Genomic DNA, 26,378 nt, shown 5'->3' on the forward strand with positions numbered 1-26,378 from the left:
TGACGAACTCCTCCTAGGGCGTTTTGCCCACCGACTTCAAAATCGGCGTACGTTCTCTGGACAAGTGGGGCATCTAAAGTTATCCAATTTTTTGAGATACCTTTTACGGTCTGTGTGCGGCGCAGCCACAAAGTTGGACAACTTATTTTGGAATATTGCAGGTCTAAAAATTGCTCCCATTTGATCAAAACCAGTCCGATTAGGACCAAATTTGAATCAGTTGTTCTACTTTGCCATCCTGATCATACAAGTATGAGAGCCAAAGTCATATTTTGTACGGCGTAACCGTAGCGATGACAGAAACATCCCATGTTATCCTTATGGGAAAATCGCAAAATCGCTCAAATCACCACATTTTTACACTTCACACTTTAACAAACTCCTCCTAGGGCGATTGTCCGATCAAACTCATCTACACAAACGGGGCATCAAAAGTTATCCATATTTTGATTTTAAGTGGTACGGTCTCTGTGCCGTGGAGCTGCAAATATACTGTCACAAATGGGAAAAACGCCAAATCCTTGAAATGTTCACATTTACGCTTCACACTTTAACAAACTCCTCCTAGTGCGTTTGGCCCACCGATCTCAAAATCGGTGTACCTCCTCTAGACAAGTGGGGCATCTAAAGTTTTTTCAAATTTTATAGATAACATTTACGGTCTCTGTGCAGCTGAGCCGCAAACTTTTCGCAGAATTTGGACTATTTGGCCTTCAGAGTGGCCTATAAACAAGAGTTTTTCCAAATGACATGACATTTTGCACACAATTCTCATTTGCCATCCCCAAATTAAAAGTATGGGAGCCAAAGTCATATTTGGTAAAGCGTAGCCGTAGCGATGACAGAAACATCCCATGTTATCCCTATGGGGAAACCGCAAAATCTCTAAAATGACCACATTTTTACACTTCACACTTTAACAAACTCCTCCTAGGGCGATTACCCGATCAAGTTCATATTTGGGGAGAATCATCTACACAAGCGGGGCATCAAAAGTTATCCATATTTTGATTTTAAGTACTAGGGTCTCTGTGTGGTAGAGCCGCAAATATATGTCACAAATGGGAAAAACGCCAAATCCTTGAAATGTTCACATTTATGCTTCACACTTTAATGAACTCCTCTGTGGGCAATAGCTCCATCAAGCTCATATTTTGGGAAAATAATCTACACAAGCGGGGAATCAAAAGTTATCCATATTTTTATTCCAAGTGTCACGGTCTCTGTGCGCTGGAGCTACACATTCGACCGATATTTGTGTTCATTTGCACTGGTTAAGCACAGCATTGAACATGTACAATGTGTCGCTGTCTTAGTTCTTAGACAATTGCGTTAGCGCCATCTCTGTAAAATGCAGAGAGTTAGGACCAAATTTGAATCAGTTGTTCAACTTTCTAGTTTGGACCAGTTTATGATGACAAAATTGAAATGGGCGCGATAGCGCCCCCTACAGAGTGACCTTTAAATTAACATTGAAGCGAAATCTCTGAAATGTTCACATTTACGCTTCACACTTTAACAAACTCCTCTAAGGGCAATAGCTCGATCAAGCTCATATTTGAGGAAAATCATCTACACAAGCGGAGCATCAAAAGTTATTCATATTTTTATTCCAAGTGTCACGGTCTCTGTGTGGCGGACCCGCACATTTGACCTACATTTGTGTTCATTTGCACTGGATTTGCCATGTCAATTGTGTCGCCGTCTGTCAAGTTCTTTTTTAATTCAACACAATAAGGGCGCCATTATCCAAATTACATTGATACTTGTCACGGTCTCTGTGCGGCGAAGCCGCAAACTGTAGCTAGAATTTCAGAAATCTCCCATATTTAAAATTTCTGCCGTTTGCGCAGATAAAGTCCGAATTGCGTCAAATTAGAATCAGTTGTTAAACTCTTTGCCCTAAACCTACTTGAAGTGAGATAAATTCATTTGGCGCCACAGCGCCCCCTACAGATTTTATATGGAGGTTAAATGTTTAGTTTTGCGAAATTATATGAAATTTGACACACAACTCAATTTTAGCATCCCCATCAAAAAAGTCAATGAGACCCATGTCATAATTGTTATGGCGTTGCCGTAACGATGACCGAAACCTTCCATGTTATTCCAATGGGGAAATCGCCAGAACATATTTACACTTTAGACTTTCACAAACTCCTCTTAGGGCGTTAGCCCTATTAACCTGAAATTTGGTGAGACTCATCTTCAGGACCATCAAAAGTTATCCACATTTTTATTCTAAGAGTCACGGTGTCTGTGCGGCAAAGCCGCACATTTTGCCAAGAATTCAAAATAAAATTGCTTTTTGATGGTAAAACAAAGGGGAGAAGATGTGACAGCGTCACAGATTCAGCAGTAGGCGTAATAAAAGGACAATTGGGGCTCGTTAGCGCCCCCTCCTCTTGCTGCGTGGCGAGGGCCGATCATTGCCGCTTGCGGCTATATTTCATTATTATTTCTGAACGTAATCAGTGTAACAACAAACGCCTGCGAGCTGTTTCAATTCAAATTTAATGCAGACCTGCCAAGACCGCCGAGCTCTCCGTCATTCATCGGGTTTGTTTACTTAATATTCACTTTCATATTTCAACGAGTGGATAATTATATTGTACAGCAGCTCTTTTCTTAATGGAGGACACGCGCCGCTCACATTCCAATAATTAAACCCAGAAAGATGTTGAAAAAGCGAGACTGAAATGAATGAATTAGAAGAATAGATTTCCTTTGGCAGCAGAAGACCACGTTTTTGTCCTGCTTTGGGGCTATTACTTGTTTAGAATTTGTAGAGCAATTGCACCGTCGTGAGCAAAGTCTGCTAACGTCGTCGATATTTTTGCGACCTGAGCGATACGGCCCAAAACACAACATTTCCATACGTTCCGGCTGCAGCTATGTTCACGCTCCAAGCTCTCTTTGTTTTACACCGACACCGTCCACAAATGTGCGTCTTGCCACGTCTATAGAACATAAAGTAATCCAAGAATGAAACTTAAGGCTTAAGTTCCTTCTCTATCTGTAGAAGTTCAGCTAACGGCAACTAAACACTTCCTGTGACGCTTAGAAAATCAAGTTCTCCGTGACTTCCAGAGACAGAAGCAGCAGTTCGTTTACAATCTTTGCTATGACATGTGCAAATGTGCAAAAAACAGATTTATGACACAACTGCTGTGGATGATTGACACTGTGAAACTAGATAATCCATGACGTTTCCAGGCAACAAGCTCAGAAATCCTCGACTGTTAACTGCGCCTGGTCTTAAGTTGAGCTGGTGCACTCGGTCCAAACTCGACGTAGCGGTCAGGACTTAACTTCCGACCAGGCGGTGCACTCGTCTCCAGGGCAGGTCAAACGGGGAACTGCAGAAAACACACTTCTTCAACAGTTTCCTCAGAGTCTGGTCGCACCTGCTCTGTCGCCCTGGGTCCATCCCAAACCGAACCGCGCCCGTCGGGTCCGTTTGCGGGCTGCATTCACGTTCTAGAATGATGTCATGGGAGATGGTGTCGTTTTTGAAGTACATGTCCACAAACGTTGAACCTTCTCATTATCGGTGCGAGTTTGGCTCCACAATCTTGTCATACTAAAGTAAGATGGACTGAAATAAACGCAATCACGCCATTACAGTTGTTTTTTTATGCTACTGAAAAAACATGCACCCAGGCTTGTTTCTCCACAAACTTGACTCGTAACCTTTCTGGTGGAGGAACTGATCCGTCTCCGTGGAGAATGGTCTAAAGTTTGATCCATCTCCACGAAGTAATGCATTTACTGAGAGAAACACGCATCATGGCTGTGAGACTGATCTGGCCTGTATGTTGGCCTTACTCACCATGGAGATAAGATGCGTTACGAGATAAGATACGCTATACCGTGGAATACTGTGGCAAAGCAATGACATCTCCATGGAGACGAGCGGGTAGCGCAGCGGACGTTAAACACAGGGTGAAAAGCCGTGGAACCTCAAACGAAAACTGTCATTTCACCTTTTATTTGTGTTTCTGCCGTTTTCCACAAGCTTTGGTCGAGACTTCACAAAGACTCCTTAAATCCTGTCTCCCTGCGTTCAACTGGGTGTGACTGACAGGCGGATTAACCAATCAGAGAAACACGCGTCCTCCATTCGCGTCCGAACCAACATGGCGTTGTCGGCGGAAAACTCTGTAAATCCGGGGTTGGACATACCCAAATGGCATTGCTTATTAAAAGAGGATCTTACGTTCCATGTGAGTGTGATGCATCATTAGAAAGCTTAGGCCTTCTAGTTTCTGCAGATGTGCACATGTCACACTGTCAGGGCTTCAGAACTTACACTACAGAAGCCCAAATATAAACAAAACATCCTTTTTTAGTCTCACCTAAATATTGTCAATTTGTAATGGTCCTGAGCATGACATATTTCATTGTGTGCATATGCTGTTCACTGTACATGATGTTTATCTTGTTGACAACAACTGTGTAAAGTTTCAGATCTCTAGGAACAGGCATTTTGGTTCTGTTGACCTTTTTGTATCAAAAAGTATTTTCAGAACAAGTGATCCAAATATGTGCCAACTGTGCCAAATTGTTTTATTACAATTTTAGCTCCTCTATGATCATAAAACATACATTTTGATGTTTTGTTGGCCACTAATACCAATTTTAACTGCTAAAAACAATGTATGTGAAAATGTGTAAGTTTACCCATGGATTTCCCATATAGAGGTGATTTTTTTTTTTAATAAATTAATAATATTTTATTTTCATTTTTGTATTGGTATAATTATAAGTGGATATTGTTTTTCTATGGATCCTTACGAAAAGTTGAGACTGTCTCACAAATTATTGGCAATTGCTTATTGGGGCATAATTATTCAATATCTTCAATCAATTCAATCAATGACATATTCGTTTTGTTGAGAAAATAACCTTTAAAATGATGTATAACTTGCTGGTATTGACCACGAAAATAAAAGTGATGATGTAAGAGAACTTTTCTAATTTGGAAACAGCGCACCGGCACACAGGTGGGTGGTAACAGGTTTTATTATGAATGTGGTGTGTGAGCGGTGCCGTCAGTCTGGGAGCTTTTGTTTAACAGGACAGGGGGAGAAAAAGGGCACTTCAACGTCAACACAGTATTTAAATGAATTTCCTCAACATTTGGACTCAAGACTTGGAAACATCCTATCTACTCTAAGAACGGAAAGGTCACGAGAAAAGGTCACGAGGTCATCCGTGTGATCAATGTCTGTGTCAGTGATAAATGTGACGTAGCTGCAGCGTTCCTGTTGTTTATCTGTGTTTCTACGACTGCTTCTGTTTTTTAGATGTCAAATGCAAACTAAATATTTTACACAATTGTCGACTTTCACATTTGCCATCAGGGTGCTTGTTCACATTTTAGTGTGTTTCGAGCTTCTGTGTCTGACTCGCATGATCAGCCTCAGGTGGGTCGGCGTCTGCAGCCGCTCCTGAAACAAGAGCCGAGTCGGGAGCTTTTTTTAGACACCCAAAGGTCACAAGTGTGCGGCGGGTGAAGGCGGGTGAAGGCTTCTGTGTGAACTGTGTGAGAGGAAGAGTGCGGGGAGTAGAGAGAGAGAAGGAGAGGGTGAGAAGGGGAGAAAAGAGAGAGGGGAGAGGAGAGGGAAGAGGAGGAGAGGGGGGAGAGAGAGGTGAAAGAAGGGGAGGGGAGAGAAGAGAGAGGGAAGGGGAGAGAAAAGAGGGAAGGGGAGAAAAGAGAGAGGGAGGGGGCGGGGAGGAGTGGGCAGGGGAGAGAGAAGAGAGTGGAGAGAAGAGGAGAGAGAGATGGGAGGAGAGGGAAGAGAGAGCGAGGGGAGAAAAGAGAGAGGGAGAGAGAAGAGGAGGTGGAGAGATAATTCAATGTGTAAATAGAATGACATTTGAACACTTATAGGGTGTTTGCCCTGAACCCACTGAAATGAGCGTCCCGTTCTGATTAGCGTGATGATGACGATTAGCAATTGGCGATTGTGGGCGGCTGTATCGCTACATCGCCACGAGCATTTGACTAAATACGCACTTTAACCTTCCTGAACTTGTCCGTGCAAAATATGTCTATCTGTTTTGATGAAATACGGGGTTAAAATGTATTTGTTTCTTTAAAAAAACGGTGTGCTGTGTTTGTGATCTCACACAGTAAACGTTACACTTAGCACACAGCTAACCGGCCCCGAAAACAAATGGAAATGTACTTTTTGCCGTTCAGAGACGTGCTGGAGTATAAAGTACAAAGTATCAGCTGTAAAGTGTACTTTCACCTGCGACCTGCACATACGGTAAGTGTAATCGAGGCCGATCATAATTCCAAACCAACACGCGGAGATGAAAGTTGCTCATTAAGTGTTAGCGTGAAGTCAGCGGTTAGCGAATCGTACTGTAACGCTGCGGACTAATTATGAAAAACCCCGGACGCCTCGGGAGGTGGCTGCAAACTTGAAATCACTCTGTGCACGGGGAGCGCGGCGCTTTTTAAGACGAAATGACTTCTCTGCAACTTTGAAACGGTGCAAATAGATTGAAAGAAAAAAAGTAGGATGGAATGGAAAACTCCTCGCTAGTTTTATACTTTTGAGCTCATGTAGTTTATGGTTTTACTTTATCGTTTGGGAAGAAAACTGCTGCTGTGATTTTGACTAACGTTAGCTGGGGGCTAAATGCTACCACAATGCTAGTTCCGCGTGCTGCATTTTAACTGCACTTTAAAAGCAGAACAAAGTAACTATAGTGACAGAGCCCCCTGCTGCCCCCTTCTAAATATACAGTCAGAGAAAAGTATTGTTTGCTTTTTTTCTACATATTTTCTTCTTTTTATTAAAATATGGCAGCATAATCACATACAAATCATTATAAATTATAAATATAGAAAATAGCCAGGTTTTCCCAGGATACAAGTTGCAAGGCTGGTTTTCAGGTAATTAGCAGTTGGGGCTAATGCTAGTTTACATATTATTGCTATGCTAATAAACGTTAGCCAACTCGCAGACAGTTTTAAGGAGCCTCATTTACAACTGTCCAAGTGTAATAATTTAGTCCGTGCTCCTGAAAGCTCTTGAGGGCGCGTCCGGTGCAGAGGGCGTGTCCGGTGCGGAGGGCGAACGTTCCAACACAACGTGAGGCTAGAACTGGACTGGTCACTAAAGGTTACCACGGCGACGTTCTCCCTTGCCCATATTACGCTGTAACTCATAGGTTTTCTCCCACACCAGACCACGCCCCCTTCCGTGACGCTCTTTCTATATACAACTTATTTCCTGTTTGTGATTGGCAGAGGTGAATCCATCTGGGTAGTTGTGACACCAAAAGGGACCTATGCAAGAGACCCCATTCCCCCCTGAAACTTTACGACGATGGCATGTTTACTTTTAAAGAAACCAACAGAATATTAACAGTTGTATGTAAGTTTGCACTGTCCTCCTGAACTCCTTCTGAACACAACACCGTGACATCATTACTCTCAAACCTGTGCCATTTATTTTATTCAACAGTAGCTTGGTGAGTCAGTGTGGCTCCCAAAGCCCTAAGGCAGCTTTTTATTCTCAATCAAACACAAACTTGATGAGGTGAGTGGAATTGTTGCTGCCTTGATGAGGCTGCACTCTGAGGTGAGCGAGCCGTGCTACCAGAGAAGACGAAACAAGATTAGAACACGAACAAATCAATTTCCATAACAGAACACGCCCGGTGACAAGTGCCACCACCACCACTGCTAACTATGAAGATAAGAGAACCGTTATTTCTCCCATCGTCCTCCGCTGCTATCGAAATCCTTCCGAGCTTTTTACTCGGCGTCGCCTGAGAACGGTGCCGCGGTTTGTGGCGCGTTGGCTCGATTTACCACACTTTTGTCCCGGACGCGGCGCTGTCTGTTCCCACCGCATCTGACACCCGAGCGTCTCCCCTCCAGCGCGTCGCGGTGGCCGGGGAGTCGAGGATTCTGGGAGTTTTACAGCGCTCTGAAATCCGGCGACCCTGGTTTGACCCCCGTCTTTGGGCTGTTCTATCTGTTTTTTGTAGGAACTGCTTCTGACAGTGGCGTGTGCGTGTGTGTGTGTGTGTGTGTGTGTGTGTACGTGTGTGTGTACGTGTGTGTGTACGTGTGTGTGTGTGTGTGTGTGTGTGTACGTGTGTGTGTACGTGTGTGTGTACGTGTGTGTGTGTGTGTGTACGTGTGTGTGTACGTGTGTGTGTGCGTGTGTGTGTGTGTGTGTGTGTGTGTGTACGTGTGTGTGTACGTGTGTGTGTACGTGTGTGTGTGCGTGTGTGTGTGTGTGTGTGTGTGTGTGTGTGTACGTGTGTGTGTACGTGTGTGTGTGCGTGTGTGTGTGTGTGTGTGTGTGTACGTGTGTGTGTACGTGTGTGTGTACGTGTGTGTGTGTGTGTGTGTGTGTACGTGTGTGTGTACGTGTGTGTGTGCGTGCGCGTGTGTGTGAGGCTGTGAGACGAGGCAGTGTCACGGTTTATGTGGGACGACGGATCCAAAAATGTGAATATTTGAACAGGTTTTCGTCGTGATCCTCAGGGCGACGTTGAGCGCTTTTTGACCGGTTCTCGTCTTTTTCTTTTTAAACTTCTCACATATTTATCCTGGTCCGTTTGTGAAGAAAAAGTCGTGGAATTACCTCTGCTGCTCGTGCTGCTCGTGCTGCTCGTGTCCAACCCAGGAAGCACAATCATTAACGTCACCAAAAATGGCACGTTTTTTTGAAGTAAAATCTTAAAAGTTTAGTGCAATGTGTTCTAACCCGTCATTCGCACCTCGAGTCCTCCTTGTGTTCCTCTGGCAGAGTGGTTTGCGTCACTTTAACAATACTTCATCTACATATTTGCACTGTTATCCGGTCCAAATATACTTGTAATGTGTTATTCAGTGTTATTCTGTGCCTTGATGTGACGACAGTAGAGGGTGGTGGGTTCGCGGTCCCGCCGCGCTGCTCTCTGCACAGTTTGCACGTTCTCCACTTTCTTCATCAACACATATAGCGCTTTTCCGCCTACTATCCGGCTTGTTATACTTTATATACATCAGGCACCAGTGATATCAGTTTGTCTTTTAATTCAGACATGTTTTCCCAAAGGCCAAAGTATAAAAACAGTGAGAATAAAGTCCGAAAAGGGAAGAGCAGGTCTTATAATGACAGTCACACCTTAAACACAACATACAGTGAACACATGTCCATGGATTACTGCAAACAGGGATCTAATTGCTCCTTTCAGCCTTTATTTTCAACATCATTTTATACTTTTCCTCCTCCACAACTAGTAAAGTGTCTTAAACTCTAGGTCCAACTTATTTCAAACATTCCGAATATGCAGAGGTAATTGTTTACTCTTAATTTCATACATGAATAGGCCCATTTTTAAGTCGACTCGATCCTTGTATTTTACAGCAGTTTTTGAAACTAAAAAGTTTATTTGTGCCGTTTCAGTAGCTTTGTTTACAATTCACATTGCTCTTTTTGTATATTATAAATGTGATCATTATTTTTTGTTTCCCCCACACTTCCAGACCAGAGTGCTAAAGAGAACCAAGGAACAATACAATATATATAATGCCTGTTTATTCAACAAGTCTTTAACTTTGGGAATAATTCATAATGATTAACAGTCATTTTGTCTTTATATAATTAATACGACTAATCTTTTTTTGAAGTATTCTTCCTAAAAACAAATGAATTTAATTGACCTGTTCTGTCACTGTGTCATTTATCATTAACCTGCTGTTCACTTTGGGCGATTTGCAAAAATTACACGTTTAGTTTTATTCATTTTTAAAGTTTGTTTACATCAAATCAGCGTTTTTGTATTTTTAACCATTTTTCCACTATAACAATTAATGCTTCTAAATCATTCCCACAACAAATTATATTTGTGTCATCTGCAAATATATAAACATAAATCATCATTATAGAGAATAAACAACAAAGGACTCAACACTGACCCCTGGGGGCAGTATTTGGCACTGCCGCAGACTGAAGTACTCGTAGTACTCTAGACTGGCCTTGACCTGTCTTGTTGTCTCGTGATCTGACGCTCATTACGGCCACTGCTGTCAGCGATAACGTCCACGAGGCGACGTGCTCCTGAAGTGCAACACTAAAATGCGGCAGTTTGTTCCCTCGGATTGGATTTAGTTGTTCTACACGGAACAAAAACAAATCTACAGTAATGCAACAACACACTGAGGACAGAGATGTGGGCTGTGGTTGGTCTTGATTAGTGTCTTGACTACCACACTAAGAATCATCAGAAATAGTGTTCATGACCTCTCCACATCGTTCTTCAAATACCTCTAATATCTTTTTTGGCAGCTGAAGCTTCAGAAGCTGCTGAGGCTGCTTCCTGCGTCGCATGATCCTCTGTGGTGGGCGTCTCGTCCTCTTATCTCTCACTCATGATGCACACCTCTTCTTTAAGCCAGTAACGACTCCCTTTCAGGTGGAATGGAATGTGTGTTAGCGGAATTAGCGGCTCGGCGCAGCATATGGGGCTGTAAAACTGTGGATGTGTCAGCGTTTTTACTGCGACGTGTGAAAACGGTTCAAATGCGTACTTTGGAGACGGGCTTTGGCTCCGGTCCCTCCTGAGAGAGCTCCAATCTGCTGCGAGGCACTGCAGACGTCATGAATATGGATGAGCTCGGACCGGCCAACGCTGTCTCTTTATGTTGAAGGATCAGTTTGAGAGTTTAGTGTGTCACATGTCACGGAGAATCCTCATCTCGTGCATTCATGTTCGCAAATCTGAGTGCAAAGTAGAAATATGAGCAGAACATGTGTCAGCTCATTGTTTGAGGAAGGATTGTGTTCACAAACAGACCATATAAGAAGAAGCTTATATGGTCATTTGTAAAAAGTATGTATTTAGCAAATCTTTGTTCCATTTTGACTCTTCTGGATCTGTCCGTATCAGGAAGCAGGTTATGCTAGTTTAATGCCTTTCTAATACTATATAATGCAGTTCACTCCTCGCACTTGGCGGTTCCAGGCTTTGTAACTTTGGCCAGGAAAGTTTATTTGTAGATAAGAGTTTGTACACAGAGCATACAAAAAGTGCAAGTCATTCCAATTCAAGAAAATATTAATTTTACCACCAGACTGTGTAGAAATGATTCAATCGACACAAAAGGTTTTACCTCATTGTTCAATGTTTTGTTGTTTTGTGTTGCATCAAATCACCAGGACAAGTTCCTATGATTGTTAATTTTGTTCTTTGACAATGGCAATAAATCTTATTCTGATTCTGTTGGAGTAGTTTTAAGTCTTCTGGCAAACCTTCATTGCCGTGAGATTGATGTGGAGTTTGCCAATTGATCAATCAGAACCAGCAAATACTTAAAATATTCTGTGTTATTTGTATTGTTTTTAGCCTTTAAATGTACTCCTGATACCTTTTAGTTTTGGATCTCATATTTTTTAACTAAACTAAAATTGTATATAACAAAGAAAATTACATTTTGTTTTTTAACCTGGGACTAACTTAACTTTAGCGCCATCTACTGGCTGCAGAGGGAACTACACACCATTTAACGTCCTGGTCTCAGCTCACAGTCGTACTGATCGTGATTAGAGCGAGTATGGAGATGATTTATGGAGTTAAAAACAGCAGAAGATCCTAAGAGCCGCGTCACAGGTGGAGAAAAGGTCAGTTATGGAGGAGATTCAGAACGGAGTGTTTCTGAGGCTTGGAGGGAGAGGACTTTATCAAACTGTGAACAAAGCTAAATGTGCTCCGGCCGAGTTTGTGACGAGGAACAGAGAGAGAACAGAGTAAGAACAGAGAAGGAAAGAGAGGGAAAGGACATCTCTGAGCCAGTGTTTCACATTCAAGTGAAATGCTTTTATTATATATACATATATGTTTTTTACAGTAAATAGAACTTGCTTCATAATAAACCTGCAGTCCACAGAGCGGCGTCGCGTGTGACGGTGACTTAAGCCCAAAGCGATGCGACACACACGGCGGCCGCTCGGCTGACATGTTATTAGCGCACTCAGGGGTATTAGCATATTGTTTTTAATTGAATCCAAACAGACGAGCGCCGCCCCTCGTTAACCGGCCCTGACCGTTCATTAATTCTCGGTGTGGGTGATAACATGTGAGTGTTTGCGCCTCTTCAGATGGGAGGAGGCCGTTACACACCACAGGTAAAGCCCGGATTGATTAAAAGCGCTGAAGGTGATGCTAATTGCTGAGGCTGGACACAATGTAATTTAACACTTGGCTAATTTTACCTCTGTTCGCGCGGTGGCGACTGCGGGCTATAATAACGGCTCAAGAGTCAAGAGTCAAGACTGCGCTGGGAACTCGGACTTGTGTCTTTTCCAACTCGGGATGAAAGCAAAAAGAAAGACAAAAACAACATATAGACACATACCACATTAACGTTCTCAGATCTTAAAACAACATGTTAAAATAAAAAATGAATAAAGGCTTTAGCTAAATCAGCTTCAAATACCAATAATTCCGATTGTCAATATTACCGTATTTTCCGGACTATAAGTTGCACCTTTTTTCATAGTTTTAGCCGGGGTGCGGCTTATACTTATATTTATACTTATATACTCCGGAGCGACTTATATGTGATATTATTTGTTATTTTCACACTTTCACACACCGTATTTCATACTCCAGTGCGACTTGTTTATGTTTTTTTCTTCTCTATTATACATTTTTTGGACTTCTAGTCGGGAAAATACGGTAGTCGGAATAGTATATTTCGACTTAATTCCAGAAGCAAGAAGAACAAGCAGAAGGTTTGCACATCCTTACGCATTGTGTCTCTTAACATTATCATAACCGTGTTCCCTCAAAAATAATAATGAAAATCCGATGCTTACTACGGTGAAACGACTGCTGGATGCTGAGAACACGCTCCTGACTCGGCGCGTGACTCAATACTTTGTGCTGAAACAAAAAGAATACCGTGTTCTTCTTCACGTGTTGTTGTTTTCCTGATGGCGAGCCCTGTTGTTGTTCTCCTGATGGCGAGCCCTGTTGTTGTTCTCGAGATGGCGAGCCCTGTTGTTCTCCTGATGGCGAGCCGTTGTTGTTCTGCTGATGGCGAGCCGTTGTTGTTGTTGTTCTGCTAATGGCGTGCCCTGTTGTTGTTCTGCTGATGGCGAGCCGTTGTTGTTCTGCTGATGGCGAGCCCTGTTGTTGTTCTGCTGATGGCGAGCCCTGTTGTTCTGCTGATGGCGAGCCCTCCAGACCCGCGTGCCACTGGTCGGATGTGAGACATTTACGTGTTATACATCTACTCATATAAATAACGGAATATTGGACAATATCATGGCACGTAACCCGCAAACATACGTGAGATTATCGAACTGTGGAACGTCTAGAGCAGAACGTTCCCTCTTTGGACCTGAATTCAAACTGTTAATCATTTTGGGGTTATTTGTTTGTATTGTTTTATTCACAATATATGGTACCGACACTGAACTATCCACTTGTGTGCGTTCACTGTCCAACACCCTCCAGTCGTCTCTGCTATTACAACATGTGTAACATAGTAATAACTAATAACCTGACCCTTTCTTCTGTTTCCACTTCTTCAGGCGATCAGAGACATCCCCGGACATCAGGAACTCGGGATCAGCACTCGTCTCTGAGGTCAGCACCACTTCACCTGTCACTTTGCATTTGTGTGTTTGAATGTTTCACGATATCAAATGGTAGCGTTTCGATTATCGAGAGGAAAAAACATCACGATTTAAGCATTATTCACCACTCTTTAATTTGCTTTCCTTCTCGTGGTCTGACATGTGAGCTGCTTTACCGAACTGAACTTTCTGAAAGACAAAACAAAGTTAAATGTGACAAAAACACCTGGATAAAGAAAGTTATTTCCATTTAGGGCAATTTTTTGACCGACAGATCGAAACTAAAAAGACTTAATTTTGCGTCTAAAATTGGCCCCGATTATAATTTTTTTTTGGTTCTTACGATCATGATTATTGAACCCGATCACCGTGACGTCCCGATTCACAAATGTGTGTTAAGGGGCGGGTGCGTCTTCAATACCGAGTGATTCAAGTATTGCAATATCGATATCTGATACCGACGTTTCGAAAAGTTTTGAAAATTCTCTATTATTATATTTTTTTCTCTCCACACCAGCTTAAACTCAAACACAAAAAGTAAATATAAATGTGTGACATCGATATTTGGCATCGATCCGCCCGTCACTGTTTCATGTTCACGTCAGGATTTTGATGTCGCCGATGATAAAATCCCGGTCCGCTCTTGAATGGCCTTTGATAGAGAAAATCTGTAAGACGTGTTGTCGATCGTCTCCACAAAAGCTAAAGGTGACTTATTTTGGAAGAGATTCTCGCATTCTTACTTATAATTGGGTCGGTCTTGCACGAACACGTCGGTCTTATAACTCGCAGTAAAGACCAGAGTGTCGGAAAGAACGTCATCTTCCCGAGGACCACGTGAACAAAGCTTTTCTGCCGCTCTTTTATTCACTTCGATATAGTTTTTGCTGTGGACGCATGTCGACGACAAGCTCGGCCCATTCCTCCCAAATTGTTAGATTTTAATTGTCGTTGTTGTTGGTGTAGTTGGAGATGTTAATCGTCAACTGGGATTCGGGAGCAGGACCACGCCTCAACCTGTTACTTCTCCAGCAACCACGCCTCCACTCTAACCACGCCTTTAATTATCCAGAAGGCCTTTATATATACACAGGCTAATCCCATCTTCTCTTGTTGACTCTGCTCTCTCGACCCCGCCCTCCCACCTCATGTCTCTATCATATTCACCTTAACACGTCACCATCTACGGAGGGGGGTTCTGAATCGGCTGGCCTGATTACCAGAGACAGCCCCCATCCTGAGTCTCTACCCAGCCAACTATCATCGATCCATCATTGATCCATTATCAATCCATCATCTGTCCATCATCATCCATCATTGATCCATCATTGATCCATCATCCATCCATCATCCATCCATCATTGATCCATCATCTATCCATCATCGATCCATCATCCATCCATCATTGATCCATCATCTATCCATCATCGATCCATCATTGATTCATCATTGATCCATCATCCATCCATCATCCATCCATCATTGATCCATCATCTATCCATCATCGATCCATCATTGATTAATCATTGACCCATCATCGATCCATCATCTATCCATCATTGATCCATCATCACCCATCATCTATCCATCATCCATCCATCATTTATCCTTCATCCATCCATCATCTATCCATCATCATCCATCATCTATCCATCATCACTATTATCAATAAACATTATTTCGTATTCTATTGTTGAGGCGTGTTCCTTGCTAGTGAACGTCACTTCGGGTTGGCTTAGTTTCTATTTGCAGTCATTCTCTTGATATTTATTCAAGGCCGTACTGTTCATAAAGCTTGAAAATTCAGTTGATTAGTTCAACGTTTAGAAATATACCTGTTACCTCAGGCTGATGAGCGGCTTTGGTGAGCGTCGAATTGAATTATCCTCTTTGGCCGTGCGTGCGTTTTAAGTAAAAGGCATAAAAACCTGCAGCGTTTCGTGCCAGAGCCAAAGTCGGCGCAGCATCTGTTATTGGGACGTGATCCTCTTCCTGTTGGCACAATTTCTCTTTCGGCACAAAAAGAAAAAAAAGACGAGAACTCAGAGCGTGCGCCCGGAGCCGAGGCAGCTTTTCCGCTGGACGCACAGGTGAATCTGAAGGCAGGCGAAACACAAAACAGCTTTTAAAAATCAAATTGTGGCACAACAAACGAGAGATGCCAGGAACAACGGGCCAGTGCAGCTGCCTCTGACAAAACCAATGTGAAGTGGGTTGGAAAAAAAGAAAGATAAAGCTGTTGCCAACCTGTCGCCGTGAAAGCAGAATTTCCCAAATTAATGAAGTAGTTTCGAATGCGCGCTTGGGTTCGCTCGGGGTCCATTTTCGAACAATCTGTTGTGTCCAAATGTCAAACCGACACAAAATGAGCTGCAACACTTTGGACGAAAAAATAATAATCGCACTGGTCTAATTGGGATTGTTTCTGATGCATGTATCGGGAAACTATTTCTGATTCTGGATTTCTCATTTCTCCATTGTGTGTTCTTTTATTGAGGCTGAATTATGAACTGCTGAAGTTTTACAGGAATCGCACGTATTCCAGACGTTTTGCCGGGTTAGCAGCTTTTACACACAAGGACATAAAGAGCACAATAGCTTTGATTCCTTTTTGATTCATAATTGACAGACATTATGTCCAATTTGAGGGTTTTTAAGCTCCCCAATAATTAGAGCCAAAGTCCATTGTTCCCACATTTATAAAACATTTTGAAAAGCTTGGGTGCCTGATTTTAAAACTGTGAAAGGAATCAGAGTTCGGATCAATGCCATTGTAACAAAACTCACAAACTGGGAACTTGCTTTGTCGTTAAGGTGCAACGTACAACAATTAAGGACAAGAACAGCAAAATATATCAAATTAGGCATGCGTGAAATTGAAAAAAAAATAATAGGAAGTAGGTATTTCAATTTGTAGCTCTCTCAAACCCTTTATTACACCGTAGTTATTCATATGTATGCATTTTCGGACGGGGAAACTGAGGCCAAAGCTCCGCCCATCTTGAGTGCTGTCTTCAGCTCTTACTCCCGGGGTTTGGGAAGACAAAACGATGGCAGCCGAATGCTCTGGAGGTGATTAACCGCAGCACGGTCAGCTGGAGAACGATGAAGTGCAAATCTGAGCGCTTCAGGAAGACTTTTGTTCAACAGTTTAATGCACAGAGTTACGGTTTTGGCACTTTTTAGTCAGTGAGCTTGAATTGATGTTGTGTTTTGTTCTGGCAGTTTGTAGAAAAAACGTGCAACAAAATCATTCCCTGAAAGGATTAAAGTTTCCATCGATCGGTCACAAATCCTACTTTTAGGAGACCGTGAGGTAAAGGTTTTAGCAGCAGAAGTGATTGGAAGGAGGTCTGAGATACCTCCCTTCAGTCTCCATTAAGACCTAGATTAAGAATCTATGTTTTTATCTTTTTGATCTTTTTGTAACTTTTTCTTTTAATTGGCCTTTAGGTGAGAGTTTTTTAATAAGTTGTTTCGCGAGCCCGCCGACGTTTTTTTGGCCAAAACCTCAATAAATATAAAAATAAACATTTATTCTGCACCAGCATCTCCGACCACCGACCATTTCTGCTCGAACCCGAGTTTGTCCGAACGTTAGAGCTTTAAAACTCTCGCAACTCACGGCTTCCTAGATCCATGAGATTGACCAGTAGATTAACATGAAGGATGCGGGGTGGGCGTGGCTTTGGCTCATGCTCCCCATTCATTGAACTCGTGTTCGAATGAGGAAATGAAGAATACGCGTCTTGACCGATTATATCAGAATCATTTTGTCGTTGCCATTGAAGTAGCACAAGTCCTCCTCATGTGGACATGTCCAGCTCGTCTGTGGAGTCACGTTCTTCTGATCGCATTGTAAGGACGCCATTTGTCCCAATGATCTGAGCTGCGTGTCCACGACTCGAGCGTGGGAAAAGTGAGAAAAATTACTGCGCCGTTGGATCAAATCACTGTGGCCAAATTTAAGCTGCTCAATAAGACATTTTCATTCATTGCACACTTTGTGTTCCTGTCCAGACTCGATAAAGTTTATCAAACTGACTTGTTTGGTCACAGGATGATTCATTTTCTGAGAAGCTGTCAGTCTGGGTTAGTTTATGACATTGAAGGTATTTTTGTAAACCGCAGTATAATAAGAGTTATTTTCAAAATTGTTTAAAATAAAATTGTATTTTTAAATTCAACTCCGACTTTTGGATGGTAGAAATGTGATTTGATAATGGGAAGATAACATTCTATTTTAATTTTTATTCCGTTCGTGAAACAACAAATTAAAAAACTCTCGACTTAATAGCTTCTATTACAAGTCCTTAAATCAAATATTGATTGAGCTACGCTTCAGTTTTGAATTGTAAATTGTCAAGTCCCAACCAACGCTCAGTCTACTGCCACTTGGCTTTAATCCTCCCTAAATTTACTCCAAATAAAATCTTGGCGAGATGGAAATGTTTGTTCTTCTTGTGCAGAGCTTTGTTTGCACTTCTAATCAGAGTAAATCAGAATCGCTGGCCAAAACTACTGTCTCCGCATCACGAAGAGCCCAGACATTTGTTTAGACGGATCAAAGGATCAGAAGTGGCTTCGCTTCGGTTTTTTTAGTCACACTGCGAAACATTCCGGGCGAAGTGCTGACATCCCCGTGGAGACGAGCGGGTGGCCAACCTCGAGCAAAGAGTTTACACGGTGCAACTATGGACCGAACTCGCCCGTCTCGTCTCGCAGTCGCCGCTTTCCCGAAAACCGTGAAATCGAAACGCCAAATGTTCCTGAGGCAAAGTCTGTTGTTCCCAGTGTTGTTTTATTGCCCAGTGAAGCAGACAGTGCCGCGCTTGCCTACGTGCAATCGTCTGACTCGCCGCTGTCTCGCCGCTGTCTCGCTCTAGATTCTTTGCTTGGTTTTCGAATGCGAAGTTGTCAAAAGCGTTGTCCCGGGGGGGAGGTTTGCTGCGTCATTGTTCAGCCGCAGTGAGTGAGTCTGGACCGGACGCGCCCCGCGGGCCTGGGATTCTCATTCTTTTCTTTGTCGAGCGCCGCAGACTCGAGCCGCACAATAACCACAGATTTCATCAGCTTTGCGGCCGTCGTCGGAGGCGGTTTGTCCGACAAAGGCAAATGAACGTTTCGGAACATCAGCCTCGTCGTCTGATTTGTTTTCGCTCTCTGCTTGTGAAATCAACACGTTCGGAAATCCCTGCGAGGCCACTGCTGTTGTGCTTTTGGGCTTTACAGACATACATTGAATTTAATTGGACCTGCCAAGGGACGACAGGTGGAAATGAGCATCTTCTGCTATAACCTGAGACAAGGCCACAAAAAGGTCGTGTTCAGGATCTTGAATTTGATTAAACTTGAATCTTCCACAAATGTGTATGTGTCTATCAATCATAAACCATATTCATCTTCAAGTCCTTTCAACTGACAACAATCGTGTCTGCTGAGTTGAATGATGGCACCACTTTGTGAACGGATGATTTCCCTTTTGTTTATTCACGCCGAACAAGATGAAGATGTTGAACCGCAGGTTTCCGATTCACGTGTCGAGACGGAGACTTGAACCGTAAACCATCTGCAGAACTTCAGAATGTGGTGTCCTTGTTCCACCCCATAGGCGGGATTGTTGAAGGGCTTCAAGGGTCTCTACGAGGAGACGTGTCTGATCCAAATACTAGTAAACAGCGTAATTATCAGTAAAAAGGCAGCTTAAAAACACAGTTTAATCAAGCCTTCTTCTTCCCGCTGCGATCTATATAAAGGATTATAATCTCAACAAGCAAAGACAAAGGTTTAAACTCCGTTGACCGATTAATCGACCAAACGACGAGTCTACAGCCTTAGATTATTGCCAGTTGAGATTAATATGGAAGCAAATCATCATTTTTGGATCATAAATTAAGTACATTTCACACAAAAACTGTGAATCTCCAATTAATAGTGTTAAAATTATTGTCAGATTTTACATTGATTCACGATTGATTCAAATCCAACTTTTGAGAAAGTGATGAAAAGTGCTTTATTTGAAGTTTCCCTGTTTTGGAGACGAGACTGAACTGAAATCAGTCATTGTTTGCTCCTTACGATTCTCACAATGATCATGTTTTGGTTCTTATATCGTGACCTGGAAAATCACGATGCTTGAATTTCGCTTTGGCACTCGAGTCCGCACTCAACAGTCATACGATCGCATCTCACGCAGGAGGAACGGGCGAAGGGAAGTTGGAAAAGTAGGTTACGCGCTGCGCCTTTGTAGGCCACGTTTGCTGTTACTGACAAACGTTTCTGAGCCGTCAACACATCAGCGGCAGCTCCAAACGCTGCCTCGTCTTCACCTTAAACAGCGCCACCATAAAAGTCTCGCTCGGAGCTCCTTCCCGAAACCCAAACGTCAGGCGCTCGCACATTAGCATGCTAGCAGAACCGGGGGAAGCTGTCAGGCCCCGGCGCGCCCGCAGACGGTGACTGACGGCCCGGGCTGCGCGCTCGGGCCCCCCCCGGAGACACGGGTTGCCGAATGTTGCGTCGGTTGAAACTCGACGGAGGGCGGGGGGATTGGAGCGGGTTTTTGGCAGCGGCGGTGGATCGCGTGTCAGACTCGTCCCAAACGGAGCTGTAAACGGTGCTTAACATGACGTCTTATTTCTGACTCCCACCGCCGCAGCGAGAGGAAGAGCGAGGAGGGTAGACGGAGAGGAAGAGAGAGTGGAAGAGTGGAAGAGAGAGAGTGGAAGAGAGGAAGAGGAAGAGTGGAAAAGAGAAAGAGTGGAAGAGGAAGAGAGAGAGTGGAAGAGTAGAAGAGTGGAAGAGAGGAAGAGTGGAAGAGGAAGAGAGAGAGTGGAAGAGGAAAAGAGGAAGGGAGGAAGAGTGGAAGAGGAAGAGAGGAAGAGTGGAAGAGGAAGAGAGAGAGTGGAAGAGTGGAAGAATGGAAGAGGAAGAGAGAGAGTGGAAGAGTGGAAGAGGAAAAGAGGAAGGGAGGAAGAGTGGAAGAGGAAAAGAGGAAGGGAGGAAGAGTGGAAGAGGAAGGGAGGAAGAGTGGAAGAGGAAGGGAGGAAGAGTGGAAGAGGAAGAGAGGAAGATTAAGTCTTTATTTGCTCATTTATTCTCAGAAACCCCACGAGCCGTTGGAAAGAAGTCAAATACAAGCTTCTAGCAGTTGCCTCAACATATTTCACCCAATACACAGACAAAAGTACAAGCATTTATTTGAGTGCAGGTCTTTTTTACTGCTGGAAAAGGCTGAGAAGAAGTCGTGTCCTTCCAGTGAGCGGGACATATACAATAGAGACGCGATGAAACCTGAGCCGAGGTCACGGCGAAGCCACTTTTCCCGTTTAAAAGCCTCTGCAGCGGCGAGCGGAGAGCTATTACGCTTTAGTTTCATGAAATCCCAATTTAGCTTCTGACAGAATAATGGCGGCGCGCGATCGGCCCTTGATTTGAGAGCGCGCCGGGCGTCGGAGGAGGACGGACGCTGCGATGAGACAGGAAGATAACGGAGGACGACGGTTAAGCTCCATAACGACCCGACAAACGAGAGCTTCTGAGCGACTTTGGTGAACGCTGCAGCTGCCGTCGACAATAATAATGATCATAATAATTGCAATTGTTGTTATTTTCTAATAAGACAATATCAAATTTAAACATTCTGAACTCCTGCAATGCAAAGGACACAATAAATTAATATCTTTGGAAATCTTTAGATACGATCGAGGACTGACATAGAATGACTTTCAGACTTGACTGGAAAAGACAGGACGTGAATGTAAATGTTGTTCTAATATTGTGAAAAATGTAATTAATTCAAATTAAATAAAATAAATAAAATAAAAAGTAAAATAAGTTTTAAAAATCCACCAAGTTGCCCAGGCCAACAACATCATGTGACATTAAATGTAACAGGCCACAATGTAAAACACACACAGACAAACACTCCTTTATTCCAATATAACAAAATATCTTACATTTGTAGTGTTCTTGAAGTTCAGAAAGAAAATCATGTTTTTAAGTGACACAGAAATAAACAAAAACACCTAGAGGAGGGGAGTCTCTGCACTCACTTCACACGACACTGAGGACACTGTTCAAACACACAACTGCAAATAAGAACCGAGATGAATATCATGTCATTATAATAATGTCATTCTTTCTTCTGCAAAGGAGCAGAATCAAGCAGTGAATAAAAATGTATCTTTTTATTCAGTGCAAACGACCGACTTCATCAGCTTTTTCTTTCGCCTTTCGGTGATCAATTGAGACTTTGAAAGAAACAAAAATGACCATCTTTTTCCCAAATGTTACAAATAAGTGTGACATTCTGTTTTGTGAGCACAGAGGCATAATGGCACTGTAAACCGGCTGAGTGTGATGTGAATGGAGTGTTACGGATGAGGACTGGCACTTCTCCAAAGCGTCTGGCGTTTCTGCAGCTGCTTCTGAAGGAAAAGAGGCACTCGCAGCCAAAAAAGGAGAACAGACGAGGAAAGGAGAGAGCAGTAGACAGAGAGAGAGAGGGAGAGAGAAGGGAATAACGTTTGTACAATATCAAACGGAACAAGAGATGTCCAGAGTAAAAACGAACATGTCCAAAAGCCTCTGTGTTCTGCTTTTGTCAGAAGATGAAAAGAGGTTTGTGCTCGTGTCGACTGTAGAAGGAGTTGTTGTTTTGCTGAAACACAACATGTACATTACATCGCGTTTTTAAGAAATGTGTTACCGTATTTTAAGGACTATAAGTCGCATCTTTTTTTCATAGTTTTGGCCGGGGTGCGACTTAAGTGACACATAAGACACATAAGTCATATGTGATATTATTAGTTATTTTCACACTGGCAACCACAAGAGGGCGCTCTAGGCTCTAAGCGACGCAGAAGAAGAATCTACACTTCCTCTACCTCTGGAGTTTGTGGAGTTGTTTAGAAGTGACACAGAGGAAGAAGAATTCAATGGATTTAGTGATTTGGGGTAAAACTGATGCTTTGGTAAACTTGTTAGCATGTTCTTTATGCTATAGTTATCTGAATAACTTCATATGTTACGTTAAAGGTTGAATGGACGATTTTTTTGACCAAAATCTGAATCTTATTTCCTCGTGGCGTGGAGACGCCGATTAGTCCTGCCACGTATCAATCATAAAATGCACCTACTACTCACCTGCAGCCGCGTGTGGCTCGTCCCCACGAGCAGCACGGTTCCGCGTGTCTAAGCGGATGGATCTATCATAATATAGTTCCCTCAGTGTACGGGACGAAATGAAGACGGAAAAAGACAGTTCGAGCTGACGCAGAAGAAGACGGAAATCTACAGGAGACGAGATGCGATCCGTCGCGCTAATAAACAAACGCACGTGTGTGTTGTATCGGTCCGCACGGGGGAGTGGCATGCGCACTTCCGCCTGAGTTCTCAAATCGCCAAAAAATCGTCCATTGCGCCTTTAACATACCATGTAGCTGAAGGTGTTACGTTAGCATACGTACACCTATTCTTCAATATTATGATTTTTTTTTGGCTGGTGCGACTTATACTCCCATGCGACTTATAGTCCGGAAAATACGGTACTTTGCAGGGCTGGAGATGAGAGTAATATTATTCTAAAGTAACGAGTAAAACGGTTGTCTGCTTTTTTAACCTCTAAAGTCTACATTTACAACAGGCAATTGTTCTTACAATGATCAAACCCGGACCAGACCCCGCCTCCAAGCAGAACCGTCCAATCGGATTGCGTATGCGCGAAACAGAGAAGCTCATTGGCCGCTCGTCATCCGGGAACGAAACTGAACTCCTCTCGCCTTCGCTCGCCGATTCCAGCCGGAGCACGCTCGGTGAGTTCATCCTCCATGTTTGTTTTTCGATGCGGCCGGACCAGGCGTGTCCCCGATTGGCCGACCTGCCTGTCAATCACCGCCGTCTGTATCTGCTGGGATGAAAACAGCAAGTTCATCGCTTTAAACCCCATATAAAGTCTATATTCGGTGTATTTCACGTATGGAATCTCTTGTTCAGGAGGAAACACATTAATTTCATATTCACGATTCAAGCAAAACTTAAGAAAATACACTTACAGAGGTCGATCTGAAATGTTTACTGCGGAATTCTGATGTGTTGTAGGAAATGTGTTGTTTTTCCCGGCGCATTTTATATTTAGCAGTGCCCGAAAGTTTAAAATAGAATCACAATCATTACAATAATCATAATTACCATAGCCATAATAATCACAATAATCATCGCCATCATATTCGCAATCATCGTGATCATAATGTAGTCAAAATAATCACACTCATTATAATAATATAGTAATTATAATCAAAATCATTACAAAAAATCATAATAATATCAGGAAAGTGACGACTAAGTTTAAACGGAACTAGACTTAAAAAACAGCGGCAGCATTTTTATTGATAAATCAGTCTCTAAGGCAGGCCAGGGTGGGCAATTATTTTCCTCCAAGGGCCATATTCGAATCCAGGCAAGTAGCGGATAATTGGTGTGAATTTTTATACATAAATAAAAATATATTTTTATACATAAATATATATATAAATTAAGGATACAAGTGCAGACAGATGTTACAGACAGTTAAAAAATAGAAACTAAAATCTTTCTAGGGGCCAGATTAAAACATGCCGAGGGCCACATCTTGCCCCTGGGGCCACAAATGCCCAGGTCTGGCAAAAAATTAATAAATAAACATCGTTAATTTTTTTAAATATGACTTGGCATGTTTGGCGGGCTGGATTATAAAGACAAATGGGCCATATGTGGCCCGCGGGCCGTCGTTTGCCCTGGTCTGCTCTAATGGATCTTTTTTTCAATGTATTATTTTCAAACAAACTTTCCGATATAAAGAAATAGAAAAAATATATATATATACACATACACATACAACATTCATATCGACATATTACCTCGAATCCATGCAAACATAAGGTTAGTAAATAGAGTAAATAAAAGATAAGATTAGCAGATAATGAGGAAAGAGGGGTTATCGCATCTTATGGCAGGAAGTATGAGTCCCATTTTGTCCATTGTTTGTTAAATTTGTCCATTTTCAAGCTGAGTCCAGGTGTTATTCTGTTAGTTATGATGTCCGTCCAGTCCTAATGGATCATAATTAACTACAGTAAATATAATAACATCTTTGAATATGAATATCTTACAAAAAAGTAAAGAAAAGTCGGAAGCATCACCAGTATTTTCTCGCTTTAAAGGCACATCACGTTTCTGGTGTAGGGTCCCGTGCTTTTCTTCATGTTTTGATAAAAAAATAAATAAACATACATCCTTATTATGCTGACACAAGTTAAAACCTTCTTTTTCTAACGGGAAAGGTTTGCTGTACAGCCTTAAACTTATTTCCACTTGGTCGATACATCTGTTGTGTCCTGTTTCTCTGGCGCCTCGCGTAATCCCACGCCTTTCCCTTTCAGGACTCAGATCAAAGATTGTCTCTGGGACGTGAATCCTCTCGGCGGACGCGGGTGAAAACCTGGTGGGCGTTGTTCACATACACGTTTACCTTGCCGTCTTGCAGACGCCGCTCTGCGCAGGTCGGTCCGCGCGCGTCTGCCCACTTCCACCGTTAAAAATAACCGCACGACCTTTATGGACGCCCCCCGTCTGCGCGACGTCCCGACAAAAGAGCGCTCCTCGCATCCCATCGGCGCTTGTTATAATGGGCCCGTAGTCGGAGGAAGGCGCAGTACGGTGACCTACAGACAGGGGGCGAATGCGCTCTGGCCGCTCTCATATAATGTAATTTGTCAAATTAAAAACATTGTGAGTTTTTTGCTGGGTAATTTCCTCGTGTAATGTGATCAGTTACAAACAGAGTGCTGCTTTATGACATTTATAAAGTCCTTTTTCCATCTTAAACTCAGGAGTTTTTAATGCAGAGGAATCAAACATGCAACACGCCGGCGAACATTAAATTTATATTTATTAATTTTATATCGCATTTTTGTTTTGCAAAAACTACAAGTCCCTCATTCCTTTGCAGCCGCCGCCTCTCCCCGCGCTACAGAGGGCTGAGAAGCGCCGACACGCGCCCACTTTGCAGACCTGAGCAGAGGTCTGAGCGGAGAAAGGGAGGTGTGATTTTAGGAAACGTGTGGAATAAACAAAGAAGACGGTTTTGTGGACGTTAGAGCTGTGCTAAAAGTGTCGCTAATCTGGAGCTAACAACAAGAAAACAAACTTCTGTGATGATGCTCTGTGAGGAAAATAGAGCAAACCTGGACAGATCAGGTGTGTCATAAAGTATGAACATGACAGAGTGAAGCTGCTGTGACTGTGTCCACACTAATGTGACCGTGAAACTGTGTCCACACTAATGTGACCGTGAAACTGTGTCCACACTAATGTGACCGTGAAACTGTGTCCACACTAATGTTACCGTGAAACTGTGTCCACACCAATGTGACCGCGAAACTGTGTCCACACTAATGTGACCGCAAAACTGTGTCCACACTGATGTGACAGTGAAACTGTGTCCACACTAATGTGACCGCGAAACTGTGTCCACACTAATGTGACCGCGAAACTGTGTCCACACTAATGTGACAGTGAAACTGTGTCCACACTAATGTGACCGCGAAACTGTGTCCACACTAATGTGACCGCGAAACTGTGTCCACACTAATGTGACCGCGAAACTGTGTCCACACTAATGTGACCGCGAAACTGTGTCCACACTAATGTGACCGCGAAACTGTGTCCACACTAATGTTACCGTGAAACTGTGTCCACACTAATGTGACCGCAAAACTGTGTCCACACTAATGT

General features: G+C 42.9%; 1 protein-coding gene across 1 annotated transcript in view; it reads left to right on the forward strand.

Moving 5' to 3' along the window:
- The window catches only part of sgcd (sarcoglycan, delta (dystrophin-associated glycoprotein)), a 225,098-nt gene that overhangs the window by 47,435 nt on the left and 151,285 nt on the right, over positions 1–26,378 (forward strand). Inside the window, exon 2 of the mRNA XM_072445985.1 lies at positions 13,560–13,614. The gene's annotated coding sequence lies outside the window, so the exon portion shown is untranslated. The remainder of the gene's footprint in view (positions 1–13,559; positions 13,615–26,378) is intronic.

Source organism: Eucyclogobius newberryi, unplaced genomic scaffold, assembly GCF_026437365.1.
Source record: "Eucyclogobius newberryi isolate DKJ021-1_F unplaced genomic scaffold, fEucNew1.0.hap1 SCAF_15, whole genome shotgun sequence".
NCBI classification, from domain to species: Eukaryota; Metazoa; Chordata; class Actinopteri; order Gobiiformes; family Gobiidae; genus Eucyclogobius; species Eucyclogobius newberryi.